Source organism: Bos indicus, chromosome 24, assembly GCF_029378745.1.
Source record: "Bos indicus isolate NIAB-ARS_2022 breed Sahiwal x Tharparkar chromosome 24, NIAB-ARS_B.indTharparkar_mat_pri_1.0, whole genome shotgun sequence".
Lineage (NCBI taxonomy): Eukaryota > Metazoa > Chordata > Mammalia > Artiodactyla > Bovidae > Bos > Bos indicus.
Window position 1 is genome coordinate 22,340,803 of NC_091783.1, and position 25,869 is coordinate 22,366,671.

At 41.5% G+C, this 25,869-nt stretch overlaps 1 protein-coding gene across 5 annotated transcripts in view; it reads right to left on the reverse strand.

Moving 5' to 3' along the window:
• MAPRE2 (microtubule associated protein RP/EB family member 2) overlaps nt 1-25,869 on the reverse strand; it is a 187,387-nt gene that overhangs the window by 83,208 nt on the left and 78,310 nt on the right. The window lies entirely within an intron of this gene.

The window sequence follows — 25,869 nt, forward strand, 5'->3', positions numbered from 1 at the left end:
ACCAGATAGTCTTTATCCCTAAAAACTTTGGATAAAGCAAAAAAAAAAAAAAATTATACAGAAGGTACCTGGAACTGACTGCATGAGTCCTCCTTTCATCTCTGACTGTTCTTCCTTCTGACCAGTCCATGACACCTACTACTTCCCCTAACTTTTCTCCAGAGGGGCACACAGTGGCCACAGAAAAAGTAACAGAAAAGGTTTGTTTTGCTTAAAATACTTTGATAGCTATGGTTTGGTAAGATTGGTTTCCTCTTTCTAATTAATAAACAATGTTTTTAGAGCAGTTTTAGGTTCACAGCAAAACCGAGTGGAAAGTACAGTTTTCCCATATACCCCCTCGTCCGACAATCTCCCTACCAGATGGGACATTTGTTACGATCAGTGAACCTACACTGATGCACTCTCATCAAATACTAGTCTACATTAGGTTCCCTCTTGGAGTTGTATATTCTCTGGGCTGTGACAAACATACAATGACAGGTATCCGTCACTGCAGTATCACACAGAATCCTTAAAAAAAAAAAAAATCCTCTCTGCTCTGTCGATTCATCCTTCCCTCCCACTGTTTCTGGCGACCACTGATCCCTCTTACTGTCTCCATAGTTTTACCTTTCCCAGAAGGTCATGCAGTTGGAACCACACAGTACAAAGCCTTTTCAGACTGGCTTCTTTCATTAATGCACACTGAAGGTTCCTCCATGTCTTTTCATGACTTGTGAGCTCACTTTTTTTTGCACTGAATAATAACTGCACTGTCTGAGTTTATCACTCACCTACTGAAAGACATCTTGGTGGCCTCCAAGTTCTGGCAAATACGAGTAAAGCTACTGTAGTCACGTGCAGGTTTTTGTATGTTTGTGATTCATTAGGATAAATACCAAAGAGCACGACTGATCTGGGTCATATGGTAAGAGTGTGTTCAATTTTATAAGAAACTGCCAAGCTGTCTCACAACAGGGCTGTACCATCCTGCATTCCCAACAGCAATGAATAAAACTTCCTATTGCTCCATGTCCCCACCAACACTTGGTGGTGTCAGTATCTTGGATTTTGGCCATTCTAATAGGTGTATACTGAAAATGGCAACCCACTCCAGTATTCTTGCCTGGGATCCATAGACAGAGTAGCCTGGTGGGCTATGCAGTCCATGGGGGTCACAAAAGAGTCAAACGTGATTTAGTGACTAAACAACAACAACAAATCCCAACTCTTTAGAGACTTCAAAGTGATATTCTATTATTCTTTTTTAAAATTCAAGTATAGTTGATTTACAATGTTGTACACATTAAAGTGACTCAGAGATATATATATTCTTTTTCAGATTCTTTTCCATTATAGGTTATTGCAAGGTATAGGATATAGTTTCCTGTGGTATACAATAGGTCCTTGTCTTTATTTATTACATATATTCCAGTGTGTATATATTAATCCCAGACTTCTGATTTATCCCTCCAACTTTCTCCTTTGGTAACCATAAATTTGTTTTCTATGTCTGTGAGTCTGTTCCTGTTTTGTAAATAAGTTCATTTGTATTTTTTTTTTTAAGATTCCATATGTAACTGATACTATACAATATTTGTCTTTATCTGTTTGACTTACTTCACCTAGTGTGACAATCTTTAGGTTCATCCACAAATATTGCAAATGGCAATATATATATATTTTTTTAATGGCTGATAATGTATCTACCATGTCTTCTTCACCTGTTCATCTGTCAATGGACACTTAGGTTGCTTCCATGTCTTGGCTATTGCAAGTAATGCTGCTATGAACAATGAGGTGCATGTTACCTTTTTGAATTTAAAAATTAGAGTTTTCATCTTTCCTGTATATATGCCCTGGAGTGGTATTGCTGGATCATATGGTAACTATAGTTTCAGTTTAGTTTTTTTTTTTTTTCGGTTGTGTGGCTTGTGGGACCTTAGTCCCCCAACCAGGGATCCAAATCTGTGCCCCCTGCAGTGGAAGCAGATCCTAACCATGGGTCCACCAAGAAGTCCTTATTTTTGTTTTTTAAGGAACCTTCATACTGTTCTCCATAGTGACTATACCAATTTACATTCCCACCAACAGTATAGGAGAGTTAGTTCCCTTTCTCCACAGCCTCTCCAGCATTTATTATTTGTAGATTTTTTGATGATGGCCATTCTGACTGGTGTGAAGTGATAACTCATCATCGTTTTTACTTGTATTTCTCTAATAATTAACGATGTGGAGTATCTTTTCATATGTCCACTGGTCAGCTATATATTTTCTCTGAAGAAATGTCTATTTAGGTTTTCTGCCTATTTTTTGATTGGGCTGTTTATTTTTTGATATTGAGCTGTATGAACTGTTTGTATATTTAGGAAATTAAGCTCTTGTTGGTTGCATCGTTTGCAAATCTTTTCTTCCATTCAGTAGGTTGTATTGTTTACAGTTTTCTTTGCTATACAAAAGCTTGTAAGCTTGAATAGTTCCTGTTTATTTTCGCTTGTATTTCTACTACCATGGGAGACTAACCTAAGTATTGCTACAATGTTATTTAGGAGAATGTTTTGCCTATGCCCTCTTCTAGGAATTCTGAAGTGTCATGTCTTATATTTAAGTCTTTAAGCCATTTTGAATTTATTTTCGTGTACGGTATAAAGAGTGCTCTAACTTCATTGATTCACAGGTGGCTGTTCAGGTTTCCCAACACCACCTGCTGAAGAGACTGTCTTCCCTCCATTGTGTACTCCTGCCTCCTTTGTTGAAGACTAGTTAGCCACAGGTGTGCAGTTTATCTCTGGGCTCTCTATTCTGTTCAACTGATCCATATGTCTGGTTTTGTGCCAATGCCATGCTGTTTTGATTACTGTAGCTTTGGAGTATTGTCTGAAGTCTGAGAGGGTTATGTCTCCAGCTTTGCCCTTTCCCTTCAGGACTGCTTTGGCAATTCTGGGTCTTCTCTGGTTCCACCTAAGTTTTAGGATTATTTATTCCAGTTCTGTGAAAGATTTCATAGGTAATTTGACAGGGATAGCATTAAACCTGTAAATTGCTTTGAGTAGTATGGTCATTTTAATGCTATCAATTTTTCTAATCCAAGAGCCTGAGACATCTTTCCATTTCTTTGAATCATCTTCCATTTCCTTTATCAATGTTTTATAGCTCTTAGCATGTAACTCTTTCACCTCCTTGGTCAGGTGTATTCCTTAGTTTTTTCTTTGACATGCATTTTAAAAGGTTTTGTTTTTTTAACTTTCCCCTTCTGATATTTTATTGTTAGTGTAAAAAATGCAACAGATTTCTGTATGTTAATCTTGTACCTTGCTGAATTTGTTTATTGGTTCTAATAGTTTTTGTGTGGAGTCATTAGGGTTTTCTATAGAGAGTATCATGACTGCTTCCTGTCCAACCTGGATACCTTTTCTTTCTTTTTCTCATCCAACTGCTGTGGCTAGGGCTTCCCATACTATGTTGAATAGAAGTGAGAGTGGACATCCTTGTTGTGTTCTAACATTCAGCAGGAAACGTTTCAGCTTGTCACTGTTGAGTATTATGTTGGCTGTGGGTTTCTGACAGTTTTTATTATGCTGAGATCTGTTCTCTTTATACTCATTTCAGTGAAAGTATTTATCGTGAATGGATGCTGAATTTTACCAAATACTTTTTCTGTTATCTACTGAAATGATTATTTGGTTTCTGTGTTTTCTTTTGTTGATGTGATATATCATATTGATTGTTTTGCATATGTTTACCATTATTGTGGCCCTGGGGTAAATCCAGCTTGACCATAGTGTATGATCCTTTGTTGAGGACTTTTGCATCTGTATTCATCCACGATATTGGCCTGTAATTTTCCTTTCTGGTATTATCTTTGTCTGGTTTTGGTATCAGGGTGATGGTGGCTTCACAGAATGACTTTAGGAATGTTCCCTCCTCTTTAATCTCTTGGAAGAGTTTGTCAAGGATTGGTGTGAGTTCTTCTTTGTATGTTTGGTAGAATTCCCCAGTGAAAACACCTAGTCCTGGACTTGTGTTTGCAGGGAGGTTTGTTTGTTTGTTTTGTAATTACAGATTCTATTTCACTTCTAGTGAATTCTATCCAAATTATCTATTTCTTCTTGATTCAGTTTTGGTGAGCTGCATGTTTCTAGAAACTCGTTCATTTCCTCTAGCTTGTCCAATTTGTTGGCATATAACTGTTCATAGTATTCTATTGTGACTTTTTATATTTCTGTGGTATTGGTTGTTATTTCTCCCTTTCATTTCTCATTTTGTTTATTTGAGTTCTCTCCCTTTTCTTCTATTTATTCTTGATTTATTAGCTGAATAATTATACAAAGAGAAATTTCCTGAGATATTGATCATATAAGAAAGGCAAGATAGATGCCTGATTCTTTCCCTATATCTTCAGATTTTCACAACAAAGAGGTAAGTTTCCTAACAGTCTCCAAACATGACCAATGAGGTTTTTATTTCTGAACTGTAATTATGAACTTACAGATTTAAACACATTTGATACACAGTTTAAATCACTGGCTTCTGAGTTTTTTCTGACAAGGTTCTAGTCCTCTTTGCTAACTTCCCTGCTTTCTGGTATGAGAAAAATCTTCAGGCTTAACTTGTACATTTGCTGCCTTAGACCTAAAACCAGTCATTTCTCCAAGAGTTCCTTATTCCTTTGATCACAAATACTAGAGATAATATTTTTAAGCACAACTATATACAATAGAAAAATATAGACATAGAGATTTTACACAAAAATATACACATTATTAAACAGTTGTATTTGAAATTCTTATTAACTCTAAAGCAACAAAAAACTTTCTACTTAAAGTGCTAAGTGACAATTTTATTTATTTATAGTTAAGTATAAAAATAAACATATATCCATCCTCAGAAGCACCCTCATCTCTAAATTTTCTTCCCCTGAAGATGTGAAAAATCTTAAGAGACACTGGCATCCCCACAAATGTGACCACAGTTACTGCCTTTCCACAACATTATTAAAAATGCTTTTAATTTTTTGCTTAATAACTTCCATTGTTTTCTTTATTATTTAGCATACAAAGCATTTGCTTTTAATTACTAGTCAATTAAAAAAATCAACTATGTAAATTATATAAAACTTCAGTAAAAATAATTCAAAATTTAAAATGTTTTGGAGTGTCTGGTATAATTTTATTTACCAGCATAATTCTTGGCAGTTCATGTACTTTTCTAATGGCTTTGCCTGCAGGCAGTAGGGAGAAGTTTTTGCTTTAAGAGGCAACGTACTACTGGAGGACGAGGCACTAAGGCCCAGAATTATGCCAGAGGGCGAAAAGCCAGGTTGGGATGAAATTTTTGCTCTAGATGATTTAAACACAAAATTAAATGCAAAGCAGGGGAGACACAATCAGATCTGTGTTTTAGAAAGATTATCCACAAGTAAGTGAATAAAGATGGTCTGTGGTTACATAGTAGAAAGAAATGCAGAACAAAAGGACAGGTTGAAGAGTTATGATAGCTTTTAAAAAATCCATAAGAACGGAGAAGCAAGTCATTTGCTGCAGGTTCTGTCAATGAATCACTCTTTTCTGCATCTTTATTGACAACGTTCACCAAAGGACAAGAATTCTTTTATACTGAGACATTTGGTGCACAAGAGCAAGTAAAGCATTGTCTGCCTTCAAGGAGCTCATAAAGATGACCAGGTAAACAACAGAATAGCAGCTGATTTTTGCTTATTTACTAGACTCACACTCTAACCTCAACCACATCCGCATCTCCACCGGACACAACTACAGTCCCCAGAAACCCTGAAGTAAGAACATACATGTGTTGAGGGACCTGTGGGCAAACAAAGATAGAGGACAGAGCAAGAGTAAGGGTGGAGCAGTCAAGGTTAGGAATGTTTTATGATATTTTCTAAAATAAAACAATAACGATGCATCACTTTGCCAACAAAGGTCCGTACAGTCAAAGCTATGGTTTTTCCAATAGTCTTGTACGGATGTGAGAGCTAGACCATTAAGAAGGCTGAGTACCGAAGAATCGATGCTTTCAAACTGTGGTGCTGGAGAAAACTCTTGAGAGTCACTTGGACAGCAAGGAGATCAAACCAGTCAATCCTAAAGGCAACCAGTCCTGAACATCCACTGGAAGGACTGATGCTGAAGCTGAGGCTCCAATACTTTGGTCACCTGATGCAAAGAGCTGACTCACTGGAAAAGGTCCTGATGCTGGGAAAGACTGAGGGCAGGAGGAGGCAGGGGCAACAGAGGATGAGATGTTTAGATAGCATCACTAACTCAATGGACATGAGTCTGAGCAAACTCAGGGAGATAGTGAAGGACAGGAAAGCCTGACATACTGCAGTCCATGGGGTTGCAAAGAGTCAGACCCGACTTTAACAACTGAACAACAATATACCTACTTCAAATTAATACCAATGGAATCAACATAGCTCATTACTATTTACCATCCGTGCTGATGAGAATATTCTTATAATCTATCTTCCCCCGTATTTTACCAGGATACTTCTAAGTTCATTTCGGTTTGTGGTTCTCTTTCACCTCCTCTATTAGTCCCCCATCCAAATGTGTGACACCTTCAGATTTTGCAAGGGAGAGCCTGAGGTCCAGATTTCCTCTGTGTAGGGAAGGCAGCTGAAGTAGAAAAAGAATTCTATTTCTGCTCTGCCAGTCATTCTTTTTTCCCCCTAATTCCTTCAGAAAAAGAAAACTTTCTACAGGTGCAACTTCAATACATTCAAGCTGAAATTATTCATCTGACTCAACAATTCACAAATGAGAATTTATGGTTCTCCAAATGTTAAACTCAAGGTTGGTGGAGTTTAACAGTCTTAGCTCTTAGGTGAACATCCACTAAAATCTGAAGATTTCATTGTAATTTCATTATAATTTCTTAGACGCCAATCCATGTTACAACATAAAGGTGAAAGTACTGGTCTCTACTTATTCATCAGATATGTTGTATAGACCACAAAGGAATTTTTCTATCATTTTATAGTTAAAGTGGTTCCCTGCTCCCATTTTGACTCTTGAAAAAATAAATCCTATGAGGGAAGCAGGGCAGGAATTGTATTCTTGGCTGACAAATGTGGACTCCTAGTCTTTATGAAGCACAACTCAAAATATTAATTTTTAAAATTTTACTGAGTAATTTCCAAAGACTCAGGCAAGCAAAGTAAATGGCTAAGAAAGGTAAGATAACACCGAATGCCACAGAATAAAGAACCAATATACTATGCAGGATTTATTCTGTTTGGCTCTTCAGCACGTCTTTTCCAGAGAAATTACTGTTTATTCTTCGATGACCTGACATCCGGTCTCTAGGACAAGCATTTCTCTGTGTCACCCTTGTAAAAAAGGAAGTCCAAGTCCTGTCCTCTAATCTGCGGCTTTCAGTTGGTACTTTAACTAGATCACTATGTGTTTACAACCTGGTAAGTACAACAGCACTGAAAGTAGTAAGAAAGAGACAATTTCCTAGCATGTTGGTCTCTGGGTCACACATTTTGATATGGCATTAAAATTTCATTTTAAAATGAACTTGCACAGGAGAAATTAACACAACATTGTAAACCAACAATATTTCAATAAAATAAATTTTTTAAAAATGAATTTGCATCCACTGTTCTTTCTTGAAAATAAACCAATGATCACCACATAGTTTATACACAGTGTATAGTTTATATACTGTTTCTGGAAATGTCCAAATGCCTTTCTGGGAAACTGGCACTATATATATAAGTATATACATATAATCTATAATGTTATATTGTAGCTAATATATACATATAATATATATACACACATATATATACAATATTTTGAAAGTGAGAGAAAGAAAAACACACAGAAAAATGAAAATCCCTTCCAGCAGGTGAAGTCACACTTCTGGCCTGTCCATGGATAGGGATCACTGACACATGTGACTTTGGAAAAAGGCCAGCCTTAGCCTGAGGGCCAGTATGTTGGTTTTGCCCCACTTCACCCTGTCTGCATGGGCTTCCCAGGTGGCACTAGTGGTAGAGACCCCGCCTGCCAATGCAGGACACACAATGAGATGGGGGCTCAATCCCTGGGTCAGGAAGACCCCCTGCAGAAGGAAATGGCAACCCACTCCAGTATTCTCGGTGGAGAGTCCAATGGACAGAGGAGCCTGGAGGGCTATAGTCCTTAGGGTTACAAAGAGTGGGACACAGCTGAAGCAACGTAGCATGCACACAGCGTGTGCATGGCATTGGGGGTGGTGGCGGGACAAGTGCTCTAAGTTTACGCTCTGCAGCAGTCACTCAATCATACAAATCAGAGACTGCATTTCTGCTTACTGAAACAAAAGGAATTTTATGTGACTAAGTGGGACTTGAGTTTGCCTCCTGAACAAAGCCTGGATAAAGATTTGGCAAGCCCCGAACTATGGAAACCAAAACATGGATTCTGCCCCCTCACCAGTCATCGGCTCCCAAACCAATGACAAAGTAGTTCACAATTTTGTCCAAGAACAAACTGGGCAAGGTTTGTGAATTACTACAGAGGAAGGCCTCTTCAAAACGTGACATATAAAAATGTCACAGCTAACAAAAACTGGAATTATTTCTTACATAATTCATTCTGTCTCTGCACCCCGCACTTAACAGACCACTTGTGTACAAGTTGGAGGAAAACGTGGTGTTTTTCCAGCAAGGCTCACAGTAGACCAGGTGTCTCAAGATTCTGGCTCTAGCGCTGCTGTGGGTGTGCGGCTGTAGGGAGAGGGGCTTGAGAAATTAATTTTGGGATTGAGGCATGTGGAACCTATTTTGATTTTTTTTTTTTTTTCACATCTACCATCTGAGTATGCCAGGCTTCCCAAGTTTAGACACAACCATCTGCAGAAGAATTGCCTTCCTTAAGTGGTTGACTTCTGTCTGCTGCTCTGTAAGAAGGCCCAGTTTGGCTTGAAAGTGAAAGTCGCTCAGTCATATACAACTCTTTGTGACCCCATGGACTATATAGTCCATGGAATTCTCCAGCCCAGAATACTGGAGTGAGTATCCTTTCTGTTCTCCAGGGGATATTCTCAACCCAAGGATCAAACCCAGGTCTCCCACATTGCAGGCGGATTCTTTACCAGCTGAGCCACAAGGGAAGCCCAAGAATACTGGAGTGGGTAGCCTATCCCTTCACCAGCAGATCTTCCTGACCCAGGAATTGAACTGCGGTCTCCTGCATTGCAGGCAAATTCTTTACGAACTGAACCATCAGGGAAGCCCCCAGATTTACCCCAAATGCATTCTGAAGCTGAACCTTTAAAAGCCACCCACCTCTCCCACCCTGACTTAAGTTTTTTCTTTATTTCATTCCCTGAGAGAGTCTATACCCAACTGGAAACTTCGTGTTCAACATAACATGTTCTGTAAACTAAGCTCCCTGTTGCCATGGCAATATACTCTGTTCACACAATTCTGCACTGAAAACTATACTCATATTTGTGACCGTCTTTCTTCACTCTCTCATAACAATCTGTATTTTCAACATGCTTCTCCATCACTGCGGGAAGTAATCCACCTCCACCAGCCTAAGACCAACACACGCAACCCACTCTTCACCCACGGTCAAAGCAAAGGAAGTGAAAGTGCTAATCGCTCAGTTGCGCCTGATTCTTTCCAACGCTGTGAACTGTAGCCCACCAGGCTTCTCTGTCCATGGGATTTTCCGGGCAAGAATACTAGAGCGGGTTGCCATTTCCTTCTGTAGGGGATCTTCCTGACCCACAGATCAAATCTGGGTCTCCTGCATTGCAGGCAGACTCTTTACAGTCTGAGCTACCAGGGAAGCCTGACAAAACAAAGAACAGACTGGAAAAGATGAATGAATAATAATGGTATTTTCCTTTCACCTAGGGAATATTTCTTTGATCTTGGGAACATAAGGATTTCTGAAGTCCGTATACTAATCTACAACCCAAGTGGTTTCTTCAGTCATAAGGTACGAATGCTTCATAGGAAGCCACGTCACGCTGACCAAACACGGCTCTGAAGTCTCCATGTATGTCAAGGTGGGAGAAGTGCCTGTGAGTCACAAGAACATTTCCTTTACTAATCACTGGCCTTAAGACCCTGGTCAAGGTCCAGGTCTCACCCTGAATTTCCATTCCACAAGGTCTTCTCTAGTTCACATTTTTAGGATGGTCAAGGTTGGCCTATTCTGACCTACCAGGTAAAGGGAGGTGCATTCTTTGAAACACGCTTATCAATCATGGCTTTTTTCTAAGAATCTTTTTGGCGTCATCCTAACAGAAAACAGCCATTTTGCAAACACTTCTACCTACCCACAAGTAGATTGAGACAGCTGCTGATATGAAAATGAGTACTTCCTTCTCCTACAAGGGCCATGTTTCTAAAATGCAGTAAGTTCCCAACATGCACACCTTTGAGTTGCGAACTTTCAAAGACGCGAACATGTGTTCTCATGTCCCAATCACATAAGTCAGTTCTCGTGTCTGGCTTACATTGTCATGTGTGTGCATCCCCTACACGTGGTTGTGCTTTTGTGTACTTTACAGTACAGTGCGGTACAGGGTACGGTGCTACAGCATCTTTATTTCAAGCCCAGGATGTCCAGAAGCAAGCGTAAAAACAGCAGTGATATATCGCTGGTATGGCTGTAATTTTCAAAGTACTGTAAGATTAAAGACGTTTTCTGTGTTGGTTTGCTTTTTATGTTATTATTTGTGTGAGAAGCATTATAAACCTATTACAGTACAGTACTGTACAGACAGTTGTGTTAGTTGGGTACCTAAGCTAACTTTGTTGTACTTGTTGTTTTGTTCAGTCGCTCAGTCGTGTTCGACTCTTTGTCACCCCATGGGGCGCAGCACACCAGGCTTCCCTGTCCTTCTTCACCATCTCCCGGAGCTTGCTCAAACTCATGCCCACTGATTTGGTGAAGCCATCCAACCATCTCATCCTCTGTCGCCCCCTTCCTTCTCTTGCCCTCAATCTTTCCCAGCCTCGGGGTCTTTTCCAATGAGTCGGCTCTTTGCATCATGGTACCTGGGCTAACTCTGTTGGACTTTCAAATAAACTGGACTTATAAACGCGCTCTCAGAATTCCTTCGTGTGTAGGGGACTTACTGTAAGCGGAAAACATACACTGAAGAAAAGAAGTGCATATTTATACCCACTGATCAAATACTGAGACAAAGGAAGAAACTCCAAAAGCTGTTCATCAACCTCAGGGGGGCTGAACAGCTTGGGTCCCGCAGCAGACATTCTCTTAAATGTATGTGTTTTCCTCTGAAAAACCTTGTACCAACAGACCTAGACTCTGCCTGAGTGCCAGCTTCCTGGCTCCCTCCTCACAAAAGGCTGATATGGAATCCCCCACCCCACCCCACCCCAGGCTGCCCCAGACAATGAACTGGGCATCCATCGGGAGTGACTTGTAAATGTGTCCCCTGAACCAGAAACTTCCCAGCCTTTGAGCTGCGCATAATTCATTCTCCAGATTCAATACCACCAGGGGGGGAGGATTTAAACATTTCACCAAGGAAAGACTATCTCCAGATAATTCTCGATTCATCTCTTGCTCTTTATTTGTGACCCAGAACATGGCGAAGGGAGGGGGGCTGTATTTGGCTGGGGAGGGAGAGCAGGACGGAGGGAGGCTGGAGTCACAGAGGGTCTCTGAAAGACAAGCCTTGACAAGGTAAGAGGCATTCTGGAAACTGTACTGGGTTTCGTTGAAGATTGGGTATTAAGGCTTCCATTTAATTTGTGGAATAATTGATGGCTGCGTGGATTCCAGGGCTGGGAGGGGAATTTAAGAGGTCGTGTATTGTCTTCTTATTTTATTGTCTTCAGGTAATAATAACACAGTGAAGCCACCATGGGCGGATGTAAATGTTTTATTTTTACAGGACTGTCTACGGGATAAGACAAAGAATGCAAAACTAACTCCTCCAGTCACCAAGCCTCCTCCCGGGAAGTCTCAGAGTGGGGGAGAGCCCTGAGGGCAATTCTGACTTCAGACAAGGATGGCGGAGAAACATCAAGGTATGCCAACAATTATACGATGCATAGATTGTATTAAAACACAGATACTGAAATATACCGGTTTCCTCAAAACTAGGCTATTCAAAATTTAGAGCTTTTTTAAAAATTGTGAATAGCCTAATTTTGAGGAAAAATCGGTATATTTCAGTACAATTTAGAGCTAGTGAAGAAAACCAGTGTAAAAGAATTTTAATACTAAGCTGCTTAGAGAAACATTGGCAAAAACATGAGTTTTATCAGAAGGCCCAAGAGCCTGCTCTTTATGTCAGGCTCTGTTGGACGCCCTACCACTGCGATTATTAATGTGCCCTTCATTATCATTCACTGCTTGATGATGCTTTTCACGTGGGCACAAAGCTCCATGTCATCACACAATCAGAAGTCCTACTCCAGCTAATAACTGCCATCTCTCTCAGCAACAACGGAACAGAGAATACTACTCTTTTTTCAGGGTGTCCATCCCATTTACTGCTAACTGTTCCTTTTTAAAACAGAGATTAAGCTCCTTCCTGCCATATCACTAAGTATTCCAAGGACAATTTTTAAAAACTAGGATATCATTAAAACACCCAGATTTCTCTAATTGTCTGCAAAATGAGATTTTCTACTAGCCTTGAAAATCAACTTCCATTTTAACAGCCTTGTCTTTACCTGGGTGAACCCCGTCAGGTACTATTCAGTAAGTGGGTTCTTAGCTTGGCTACCCCCAATAACTGTAAAAAAAAATGAAACAGAAATGCAACTTTCAAAATAGCATATACATATACGCATAACTGAAGCACTGTGCTGTGTATCTGAAACTAACACAACACTGTAAATCAACCATACTTCAATAATTAAAACAAAAACAATCCCAAACCCACTCCTCCTTGGCTCCAGCCCCGAAGTCCAGAGAGTGACTGTTTAGCTTGACGGAGACTTTGAGGTCATGCTGAACGATGAAAGACAGAAAGCATTCGTGTTCATTTATTCAGTCTGCTAACTAAAATTTTGATTTTTTTATTTTTAAAAAAGCACATACATGTTTTGGGGTTTTAAATTCATAATTAACAGTCAATAGCTATGGCCTTGAAATGACTTGGAAACTTGGCTCTTACCCAAAGAATGAAGAAATTTGGGAATTCTTAAAAAAGTTCTTCGTGGCATTCATATTCATGGCCATGAATGAAACATAACTGCAACAGTCTAAGGCCTTATACATACACACGGCATATATTTCTTCATATGGTCAGAAATGCAACTGATTATAAGGGATTACATTTGCCTAAATGTCCATCTGTTTCAAACAGTGGGTGGCTTGGTCCCTGCTCTGAAAATAACTTCCATGACCTGCAGCTCATTCCCATGCCACAGGCTTGGCTGGCCTCTGCAGGGCACCAACTTCTACCCAGTCCCCTCACCTCCCCCTCAACTTGGCTCTTGGTACATCCACTTGCTCTTGACCATATGCCTTCCGTTTACTTTCCCAGCCCCACTTGGCCCTGTTCCCTCTCCCCCTGACCTTAGCTCTCTCCCATGATCCTAACCATGTCCAGTCAGGTCCCAGCCTGCCCACCCAGCACGGCCCTGGATCCTCCAGGGTTGCTGCCACCATGGGGGAGGGGGGCAGTCACGTTCATCTGTTAACACTCCCCCCAAGCCCCGCATAAAACCGGGTGCAAAAGATGTAGTAGAAGCAGTAAGAAGTAGAAGTCAGAAAGAAAAACACCAATACAGTATATTAACGCATATATATGAAATTTAGAAAGACGGTAACGATGACCCTATATGCGAGATAGCAGAAGAGACACAAGATGTAAAGAACAGACTTTTGGACTCTGTCGGAGAAGGTAAGGGTGGGATGATTTGAGAGAATAGCACTGAAACATGCATATTATCATATGTGAAACAGATCGCCAGTCCAGGTTCCATGCTTGAGACAGGGTATTCAGGACTGGTGCACTGGGACGACCCTGAGGGATGGGATGGGGAGGGAGGTGGAAGGGGGGTTCAGGATCGGGGACACATGTACACCCATGGCTGATTCGTGTCAATGTATGGCAAAAACCACTACAATATTGTAAAGTAATTAGCCTCCAAAATAAATAAATTTTTTAAAAAAGACGTAGCAGAAGAATGTGCGGTGACCACATGAACACGCCATCAATGCCAAGCAAAGTCAGGTGTGCGGCAAATTTTGTTAGAAGTGACCCCCACCTCCTGGTTCTGAACTATTTTGTGCTCTTGGTTGTACTGGCTCCTCCTCGGGTACTTACATTCTCAGGTGCCTGACTTCCCTAAACCTTCTCATATAAAAAAAAAACAAAAAAACAAACCCAAATGAAGGACGACAGCTTCACATCGTCCCTAATCCTCTGGGATAACTGCGCTCAAGATCTTACTTGAAAGAAGAGGCCATTCCCAGCACTTGGCACGCTGGGCTGCATCCATGCTTCAGATTCAGCTCAAACGTCCCCTCCTCAGTGAGCCTTCCCTGACCTCCTCTGAAGTGGCCTCCTCCAGGGACCCTTCCGCCACACTGCTCTTTCCTCCACGATACTAACACAATCTGTTGATTCTTTTGGTGGTTTACTGTCTCTCCACTACCTCGTGCCCCCATAAGGTTACCTCTGAAGGCAGGTTCTTTATAGAGTCTATTTTGTTACTGCGTGCGTTCTACGTCTAGAGGAGTGCCCGGCACAGAGTGAAAGTGAAAGCATTTGTCGCTCAGTCAAGTCCAACTCTTTGTGACCCCATGGACCATAGCCCACCAGGCTCCTCTGTCCATGGGATTCTCCAGGCAAGAATATTGAAGTGGGTTGCCATTTCCTTCTCCAGGGGATCTTCCCGACCCAGGGATTGAACCCGCGTCTCCTGCACTGCAGGCAGATTCTTCACCATCTGAGCCATAGTCTCCTGTGTCTCGAGGCATGCCAAGCACATAGTGGGTACACAGGAAGTAAAACCCGAGTGGATGCACGAGAGGAGGATTTCGTGAGGAGGAGAAAGTTACAGGGTTCCTGATATCACACCCGGTAAACCCACTGTTTATACATGTCTCTAGTGCTGTGTGACATGGTCAGGAGAGGAGAGATCAGGGTTGAGTGGATTACAGGACTCTGTTGTCTGACGTCTAAAAGAAGGCAGGCAACAAAGAAGTGCGCCATTTTTCACGTCTCCAGTATGAACTGCACACTCACTATGTGTACATTTCAGCTTCATGAGAGCCCTGATCAGGGGCACTGGCTGCCAGCCCCAGAGCCGCCACTGACCAGTCAGGTGAACTTGGGCACAGGTGCCTCACTTCTTTGGCTCTCCTTTCCTTCCCAGGAGTACACAGCCAACACTCACCTTCTCGTTTAGTCTTCACGACAACGCTATGTGACAGGCACAGAGCTTACACCATGATGGGAAGGTGCACAGACGGGGAGGCAGGGTCAGTCACTCCCCTGGTCACAATTATCAAACGCAGCAGCTGGGATCTGGGCCGAGGGCTGATTCTAGGATTCCTGCCCTCAACCAAGTCCCTTTCTGCTCTCGGGTTTTATGATGTCACGAGAGTTGGGTGAGAAGAGGATAGACCTCCAAATGAGAACACAATTGTGGTCTTTCCCCGCCGCCATTCCTGATTTTATGTATATTTTTAATTGGAGGTTAATTGCTTTACAATGTTGTGCTGGTTTCTGCTTACAACAATGTGAATCAGCTGTAAGTTGACACACATCCCCTTCCCTCTGGAGCCTCTTTCCCACCACTCCCCCATCCCAACCCTCTAGGTCATCACAGGGCACCGAGCTGAGCTCCCTGCGCTATGCAGCTGCTTCCCCCCAGCTGCCTATTTCACACACGGCAGCGTATATACGTCAGTGCTCCTCTCTCAGCTCATCCCACCCTCTCCTTCCCCCGCTGTGTCCACAAATTCATTCTCTATGTCTGCATCTCTACTCCTGCCCTACGAATAGGTTCATCAGTACCTTTTTCCCAGATGCAATTGTGGCCTTGAATAAAACCATGTTTTCCCTTTTTTAGTGTTACCAAGGCATCACATTTTCCCTTTAACCAAGATGATGTCTTAACATAGGTTTCCCCAAAGAAGAGCTTGAAATGGAGAGATTTGGTGACTAGCTGTACTCAGTTTAATGCTGGGAATAGCTTTTGGCTCAAAAGCCTACCAGCTGTAGCATATACGGCATGCTAATACTTGAGGAATCACCATCTTTTACATTTCTACTTACTGCACATCTTGGACTCAGGTCTCTCAATTTGCTTTCTGTGGTAGCTTAGATAAAATGGACAGAGGCCACATACATGATTGCTGCTTATAATTTTTTTCAACTAATAAAAGACTTCAGATTGACTACGTGTTTAGAAAAATCAATCTCTTAAAAAGAAACAAAAACAACAAAGCTCTTGGTATCTCACTCCTAGAGATTGGTGCCTATCCAAAGGTCTATATTTACACTGTGGCAAAATTTGTTTTTAAACTCATGCGAACATTCTGAAATGGGAAGTGAAGTACCAATAAAATTAAGCTTAAAAGGAGGAGGGAAGTACAGCCCACTGTTCCAATAGGTCCTGGTGAATTTAATTCTAAGATGGGTGATGGACACTCACATACCCCCAGCCTTCTTCATGCCACCCACTCTTAATTCTTTCCTTAAGTTTCTTAAATATGACCTTTGGTTGACAAGGTACAATCGGCTTCTACCTCAAACCCACTCCACAACCCCAGAGGACATCCTGTGAATTACGTCCAAGACGGCTGCAGGTCATGAGCACAGGAAATGGAAATTTTGGTCCAAGATTAGTAAAGTTCAGCCAAACTGGTGTAGCGGTGGGGAAATACCATCAAAACTAGGAACACTATTTCATCACCAGTTCCCCAAGCCATCATTCCCGAAACTTCCCTTCCCAGGTGAAATGATTCATTTAGGCCACAGAATACATTTCCCCCTTGTCTGTCCACAATTCCACCCCAGAGTCAGCGTTCATCCTTCTTCCCCCGCCCCAGTTTCCTGCTTACTCTTGTCTGGGCAACCAGACACCAATTCCGTCTGCCTTGTACTGCATGCAGTAAAAGAGGGTTTTTTTCTTTTTTTTTTTAAGGCAATAAAGTCATTTACCATTTATTTATGGGAATGAAGAAAGGGTTGATAGACTTGCATCAAAAGACCCAGAAGCCTCTGACAAAAATCAGTTCGTTAGCACGCACGCACGCGCACACACACACACACTTCATTTGCAATATCTCTCCGCTTTCCTATCTGCTGTCTTGACCCAGGTCGAAGGTGAAAACATTTCCAGCATCAGTGCAGAAACATTGTAATTCTCAAAAGGAAGTACAAAACACTGAGCATGTGGGTAAAAAGTGGCTAAGAAGTGTGCCATGTTCAAACTGAATCAGGTACAGAGATACCAGAGAGGCAGCCATGGTCAGACCTCTGGGTCTGGGAACAGAGGATGCATAGCAGTCTCCTGAACTGGAGCTTCCTTTTCTGACTCTGCAGTACTAAGCTATGAGGACTCACGGGAGCAAAGGACAAAATTTAACGTACTGTTGTAGTTTAATAAATGTGTGGGATTATGGTCTCTGCTGAATTTGGAATGTTTTGTTAAACCTGGGATAAAAATGGAAAAGTAACAGCTGATTAATGAGCATTCAGAAATAATTAAGGAAAAGGAAATTACTTCCCAGACCATATAAACTACTTGACGAAATAACCAGAGATGTTACTGGAGACAGGAAAGTCTAAAGGCCTTCGGTAAGTAGATGACATTTGTGCTAGAGTGAACGTGTGTTAAAAGTTACCCAGTATATGAGTCAATGTGAGATTTGCAAAGTGCCTCCTCATTCTGTCCCAAACCCTAGTTTCTAGGTTCCTAAGATTAATTTAACTTAGAGACTTTGAAACATATTTTAAAAATTAATCTGAATCAGCAATTGAGTATAATTATCACTTTTGCACGGGACGGGGGGTTCCCCAGGCAACTCAACGGTACAGAAACCACCTGCAAATGCAGGAGACACAGGTTCAATACTTGGGTCAGGAAGATCCCCTGGAGTAGGAAATGGCAACGCACTCCAATATTCTTGCCTGGAAAATCCCATGGACAGAAGAGCCTGGTGGGCCACAGTCCATGGGGTCCCAAAGAGTCAGACACACCTGAGCACGGCAGATGGCAGACTTAAACCAAAGACTTGGTACTATACTGGTTGACCCAATGTCTCAAAGACTGGTTTACTTTACATTACTTCAGTTTTAGCTATTGTTATAATGTAACAAGCACAACAAACATAATTAATATCATAAAAATATTGACTCCATATATTTCTGTGTGTATATACACTACAAAGGAATAATCCCTATTTTAAATTACAGTTTAAAAAATCATAATAGTTTGATGAAACAAAGAAAACAAATTCAAGGTAGAATGCTTATTAAAAAAAAAACCTATTTTTAAAAAGTAGATGTCAAAGTGTTATTTTTTAAAATATTTTTATATTGAAAATCAGCATGCTTTTAGTAGAGAAAAAGTAGAAAATTAAGATAAAAATTAAAGATCTTTCATATGAGAGAAAGAGTATTTTATACATGTACATTTATAAAAATGATTACACATGCACATGTGTGTGTGTGCATATGCTCAGCAGTAAAGAATTCACCTGTAATGCATGAGACTCAGGTTTGATCCCTAGGTCAGAAAGATCCCCTGGAAGAGGAAATGGTAAGCCACTCCAGTATTTTTGTCCACGGACAGAGGAGCCTGGCAGGCTACAGTCCACAGACTTGCAAAGAGTCGGACACGACTGAGTGACTGAGCACACATATATACACTAGATCGAGCAGCATCACCCTCTCCCCTAGAAATCATGCCCACTCAAAACCTCAGAACATGATCTTATTAGGAAATACACTTTGCAGATTTAATTAGCTGAGATAACGTTAGAGTCTTAAATTCAATGACTTGCATTCTTTCCTTTTTGCGAATTAAGTTTTATCTGGGGCAAAATGAGGACTTTAGCCTGGGAGACAGCACCTCAGATAGCTCTGAGAAACTGCCCCAAAGAAGTAGGGGAGGAAGGTTAATATATGTGACTTTGGTGAAAGGGGACTTCAGTGCAATCAAGCACTTATCTTACAAAAGATTTTCTGCCAGTCAAGAGGAGCTGATGTCACCATGAAGGGAATGAGTCCTTTTCTAGATATGAGGAGATGCAAGGATTGGGAACATGAAATCAATTCCTGAAAAATATCTGACTTTCTGAAGACCTGTTCCACCAGTTTCCCTGGAGTACAAAATGTGTCATTCTCGACCCTGAACTCCCTTCAAGGGCATGCAACGACTTGTATTCTTATGAGAACATTGTGTGGAGACACAGAAAGACACAGACACACAGGGAAGGAGGTCATGTGATAACTGAAGCCACGCGGCCACAAGCCAAGGAACGCAGAAGGCAACCTGGCAGGAATAGGCAAAGACTGATTCCCCCCCAGGGCCTTCGGAAGGGAGCACAGCTCGGCCAGCACCTTCATTTCAGGCTTCCAGCCTCCACAACTGTGAGGGAATGCATTTCAAGCCACCAGTGTGTGGCCATTCATTAGGGCAGCCCTAGGACATCAATACAATACTTACACACTTCTGTACTCATCAGCTTGTTTCTCTTAACACATTGTGAGCATTTTCCATGTCTTCTGTGTAGCATCCGCACTTAGATGTCATTGTTCAGATATCTCATAATATACCTGAGTTCAGATTTTCTGTTAACATATTTAATTTATTGAACTTCTAGTTTGGCCGTTTCCTCTCTTCTTCAGTTAATTATTATTTCAAGACAACAGAACTGATGGGCAGTTAAATGCTAACCATGATCAAATCATTGCTGGCTCACGTAAAAAGACCTGGAAGTTCTTCCATGTCCTAAAAGTCTTTGGGTGATTCTGGAGTGAGCTTTAGCTATTTGCTAGTTATTGTTCTTAAAGCCGAATGGACAGCATCAGTTCTGGGTTCCCTTGTTAACAGGAAAGGAAGCAAGCAATCATCTCTTTTAAAAAAAAAAAAAAAAAGGCATGTCCTTGGCCATCGTAAACTAAGGGAATCACAGGATGTCCTGTCGAATGGTATTTGGCTTCCTTTCACGGAACAACCTCAATGAAAGCAAAAAAGAACACTCTCAAACTCTCAACTGATACTCCAGTGGCTTGTAACTTGCTCAGTCCTAAACAGAACACAGAAAACAGTTATCTATGACCAAAAGAGCAAGAGATTACTGCCATTATGGAAGCTGTAACTCATTTGAAATCTGGCCTCATGGTTTTGCAATAAAGTGAGTAAGTGATAGATGAAAGATGTTGCACTCAAAATTTACTATAAGACCTAGGGCATTTGTGAAATAATAAATGACCTTTATTTCATAGTATATTTGGATTTTGAAACATATGTGGTTAAGAAATTTGGTTTTGGGCTGCAAAGATTCGGGAAGCCAAGCATTCCCTTTTAAAAATCACAAGAGTCCTCAGCTGATCCTTTCAGGTAAATCTAGGACCTTACTGAGCTTATGGGGCTTACCTGGTGACTCAGATGGTAAAGAATCCACCTGCAATGAAAAAGACCCTGGTTCAATCCCTGAGCTGGGAAGATCCCCTGGAGAAGGGAATGACTATCCACTCAAGTATTCTTATCTGGAGAATTCCATGGACAGAGAAACCTAGTGGGCTATAGTCTATAGGGTCGAAAAGAATCAGACACGACTGAGTAACTTTACTGAGCCAACTTCTCTTTAAGGGTTTTAATAAGTCAGGAGCCAGTCTGGACAACAAGAACAAAAATTATCAAATGAGGTAGAATGAGGAGTGAGCAAGAGTTGGGGGAATGTTAGCCTAAGAATTTAAAAAAGGGGGCAGGGAATGGCATGTAATACTTTGATTATTCTGGGCAAAATTTCTGAAATATGGAAATGGTTCCTTGCTACCTTTAAAGAGGAAGACATTTCTACCCACATTTTCCTTTTAAATTCAATGGTGTAAAATCTGATATGGTGTTAAGTACAAAGAAAAGACTATCTACAGAACTATAGTATTCACAGAATTAAAAGAGTATCTCATATATGTCAAGATCTCAAATATAGCTCCAAAATTTAACTCTTTCATATACACTTTTAAAGTGGCTTTAGTAGTTTTCCCCTGAGTTAAAAATAACGATCCAGTTATTATTTTGAAGTTTATTTTACTATAATCATTTAGTATGTACTTACTGAGAACTGGACCTAATTTCCAGAAAAAGCGTTGTGGATAAAGAACAGGTAGAAACACTGACTCCTTTTCTTAAGAGGTTTAGATTCAGGTTAAGAACACAGGACTCAAACTCACTGAAATCTAAGTTAAGACCATATTATAGTAAAATAAACCACCTAATTTTTTTATTAAAATAGACAAAAGATCTGAACACACACTCCACTAAAGAATGTACACAAATGACCAACAAAACACATAAAAGACACTGAATATCATTAATAATCAAAATATAAATTAAAATCTCAGCTGGATACTTGTCCACATCTGTAAGGATGGCCAAGTTTAAAAGACTAACAATACCAAGTGTTGACAAGGATGTGAAGCAACTGGAACTCTCCTACACTTCTGGTAGGAGTGTGAAATGGTACAACCACTTTGGACAACTATTTCTTAAGTCTCCTTAAGTTCCTTAAGTCTCTTAAACAGCAATTATATTGCCCAACCATTCCACTCCTAGATATTTATTTCAGAAAAATGAAAACATTTGTTCCACAAAGATTTACACATGAATATTCATAGAAGTTGTATCCATAATTGCTAAGAACCGAAACTAACCCAAATGTTCACAAGCTGGTAACTGATAAAATATGATTATAGCCATATTACTTTGCCTACAAAGGTCTGTAGAGTCAAAGCTATGGTTTTTCCAGTAGTCATGTACAGATATGAGAGTTGGACAATAAAAGAGGCTGAGTGCCAAAGAACTGATGCTTTCGAACTGTAGTTCGAAACTGAAGACTCTTGAAAGTCTCTTGGACAGCAAGATCAAACCAGTCAATCCTAAAGGATATCAACCCTGAATATTCATTGGAAGGACTGATGCTGAAGCTCCAATACTCTGGTGACCTGATGCAAAGAGCCAACTCGTTGGAAAAGACCCTGATGCTGGGAAACATTAAAGTCAGGAGGAGAAGGGGACGACAGAAGATGAGATGGTTGCATGGTATCACTGACTCAATGGACAAGAGTTTGAGTAAACTCCAGGAGACAGTGAAAAACAGGGAAGCTTGGTGTGAGGCAGTCCATGGGGTCGCGAACAGTCAGACATGCCTGAGCAACTGAACAACAACAAAGCCATACAACAGAATACCACTCGGCCACAAAGAGCAATGAGCTTTGTGGCCGAGTTGTATTCATCCATGCTGGGTCAATCTCAAAATCATTATGCCAAGTAAAAGAAGTCAGACACTAAAGAGTACAATCCGTATGATTCCATTTATACAAAAGGTAATCTAATCTAGCGTGAAAGAAAGCAGAGCAGTGGTTACCTGTGCTATGAACTGCAAAGGATACCAGGAATCTTTTGGGAGTGATGGATTCAAGGGCATACATACCACCAATACTCACTGAATCATTATACCTTAAACAGATGTAGTTCACTGTATGTAAAATTAGTTCTTAATCAAGTTGGTAAGGTGGGGAGATCACAGTATAATTTGTTTGAATTTTTTCCAGACTGAAGTTGGACTTTTAATGAACTGCTATGTGTCAGATAGTGTAAGAGGTAGTAAGGACACAAAGATCATAGTTTATTATAAAGACAGGGTAAAAGAGTAGAGTGAAATGACAAGCAACAATACTAGCTAATATTCTGAAAGGCGTTTTACTTTACACCATTCAACTGCTTGATATACTTTATATTCTGCATCTCATTTAAGTCCTCATTAAAAACTGTGAAGTTGATGCTATTATTATTTCCACTTGCACATTAGGAAAATGAGGCTTAGGGAGGCTAAAAAATTTGCCCTGGATGACACAGTTTGAAAAGGGTGGAGCTGGGATAGAGAATAAGTCTGAGGCCAGAGCCCAAGCTTTGCCTGCTACCCCTTCCTGCTTCTCTGAGCAGCAATCTGGGACTCTGGGGGCCCCAACTGGTCCTAATGGAAGGTAGACCACGTTCTGAACGGGAGGTGAGGAGGCCATGACCCTCATCACACAGGCTGGAAGTGTGTTCAACTGTTAATCATGCTGACATCTTACAGTCGGTGACCCGACAATGCTATCTGCCTGTGAGAAATTCCAGGGAGAGGGATACCGGCTTTCCAAACACCAAACCTGCTTTAGCATTTACTGTTGTGTTGCCAGCCCCACTAAGGGATGTTGGAAAGGCTGACTCCTCCTGTCCTCAGCCTCATTGCCTGGGTGGCTGATGATGTTCATCTCTCTTTCCTTCTCTCTGGAGAAGACGTGATCAAGGGATAGATGTACTAGGTCCCCAGAAACAGACAGAGCCAGGGGGCCAGGGGGCGGGGGAGGGGCTGACACGTCCCCCCCCCCAAGAAGCCCTCATCCTGCGCTCCCCTCCCCCACCCACACAGCATCCACCAATCGTGCCCTCTTCCGCTTCCTCCTTCTCTAGCAGAGCACAGGCTCCACAAGCTTTCTATTTCACGGTTACTGCCGGTGAGCAGCAGGTCCTGAAAGCTGAGATAATGTATTCAAAGCTCTCCTTTTGTTTTATTCTTAATTGGTCAGTCTCCCTGCCATCCACTCAGCCTTCATCCAGACGGGAGGGGGAGGGGCAGGGGGCAGGGAGGGCTTGTGAATGCAGATGGCCTGCTTCCTGGCTGGCGTCTAGCACCATCACGGGTTGGAGAGGGGGGCGGACATCAAGGCCAGATATCACTCAATAACTTCCATAAGGTGGGGAGTCAGACTCAGAAGTGGGGGCAGGGTAGGGGCGGTGTGCAGAGGACAGCAGCAGAATGCCTAAAAAGAATGGCCAAAACCTGCAATTGCACACTCTAGGGCCCCTGCACAATACCTGAGACACACCAGGTGCTCAATAAATGAGGAGGAAAACATCCAAAGAGGATATTGACAACGATCTTCACAGAGGATTATTTTGCAGTCAGAGCAAGATTCATGGAGCATACTAAGCAGGCTGGCAGCATCACAAAAAACAACACCGACTGCAGCTCTGACGGACTCTGGAGAAAACGAAACAAAATATGGACTGTGCATTCGCTCCGTGTGAAACCTCAAGAGGCGGATGCCGCGGCCGCGTGTAAGAATGGTACTTGGGTCAGGCAAATCTTTAACATCATCCATGTGATTTCAGCAAGGATATTTTGAGACGCTTCCCAACACCTTTCCACACGTAAAACTCACTGTGAAAAATCAAAACTCATTTAATTTTCAAACTGCCACTAAGGGGTTAAGTGAAACACCACTGTTTGATTAGGGAGTGCATTTTACATAGTTTTCTGATTTTTTTCAACCCAGGGACCCATCATCTGTCCAGTCCCATTGTGACACGTGTCTGGTTCCACATGTGTTAACATTCTTCCAGCTTCTCCATGCCCATTAAGGAAATATGAATACATACATTTTCTTTATATAAAAGTTAGTCTACTGCACTAATTTTAACATAGTGATGTTCAATAAAAATACCATAAAATTTGGAGGATAAAAAGAGATAAGCATTTTATTTTTCCTCAAGTGACTTTCTGTAAGGGAGAAGTAACCTCCCCACCACCACCACGTATGTCATTCAACAATGCTCAAATCTATGCCACGGGGCTGTATTAAAACTTATACACAGAGGTCATAGTAGGGAACACAACACACTCAAACACGGTTTTTATCTACAGGTGCCATCACTGAAAGCTCCTGAAAGCTACGGTGGTGGTTTAGTTGCTAAGTTGTGTCCGACTCTTTGGGACCCCATGGACTGTAGCCTGCCAGGCTCCTCTGTCCATGGGATTCTCCAGGCAAGGATACTGGAGTGGGTTGCCATTTCCTTCTCCAGAGGATCTTCCCGACCCAGGACTCAAACTCAGGTCTCCTGCACTACAGGCAGATTCTTTACCAAATGAGCTACAAGGGTAATTTTGCCCTTGCTAAGTTATCAGCACAAGAGTCACAGAATTACTTTTCTGGGGTCGGTGGTACCTCTCCCCCTCAGATTTCTCCAGTCAAACACTGCCTTCCTGCCTGCTGTTCCCAAGATTTAGAGTTTTTTCAAGAAAGGGCTATGCATGATTTATATTTTTTTTTTTGGCCACGCCATGTGGGATCTTAGTTCCCTGACCAGGGATTGAACCTGCACCCCCTTCAGTGGAAGCATGGAGTCTTGACCACTGGAGCACCAGGTAAGTCCCCTGTGTGATTTGTTTTTGAATTCAACTGCTCAGCTCAGAGTATGACATACAGAAGGAACCTGGTGAGTCCGCTGAAAGACCAGATTCTTAGATGACTGGAATTCTGGCTTAAATTTTAATAAAGCTGCAACTGTATATTTACAGAGTGGAAATTTAAAAGATTTTATCATCGGCAACCTGAAAACATGCTCTGGCTTTCTAAACTGACAAAAAGGAAGTCGACTGGGGAGGGGAGAGGTTTCTCCTGATTTGAAAGTGAAAGTGTTAGTCGCTAAGTCCTGTTGTTCGTGACTCTCTGAGACCCCATGGACTGTAGCTCACAAGGCTACTCTGTCCATGGGTTTCTCCGGGCAAGAATACTGGAGTGAGTTGCCATTCCCTTCTCCAGAGGATCTTCCTGATCCTGGGTCTCCTGCATTGCAGGCAGATTCTTTACCGTCAGAGCTACCAAATTCGAACCTTGCAGGGAATCATGTGG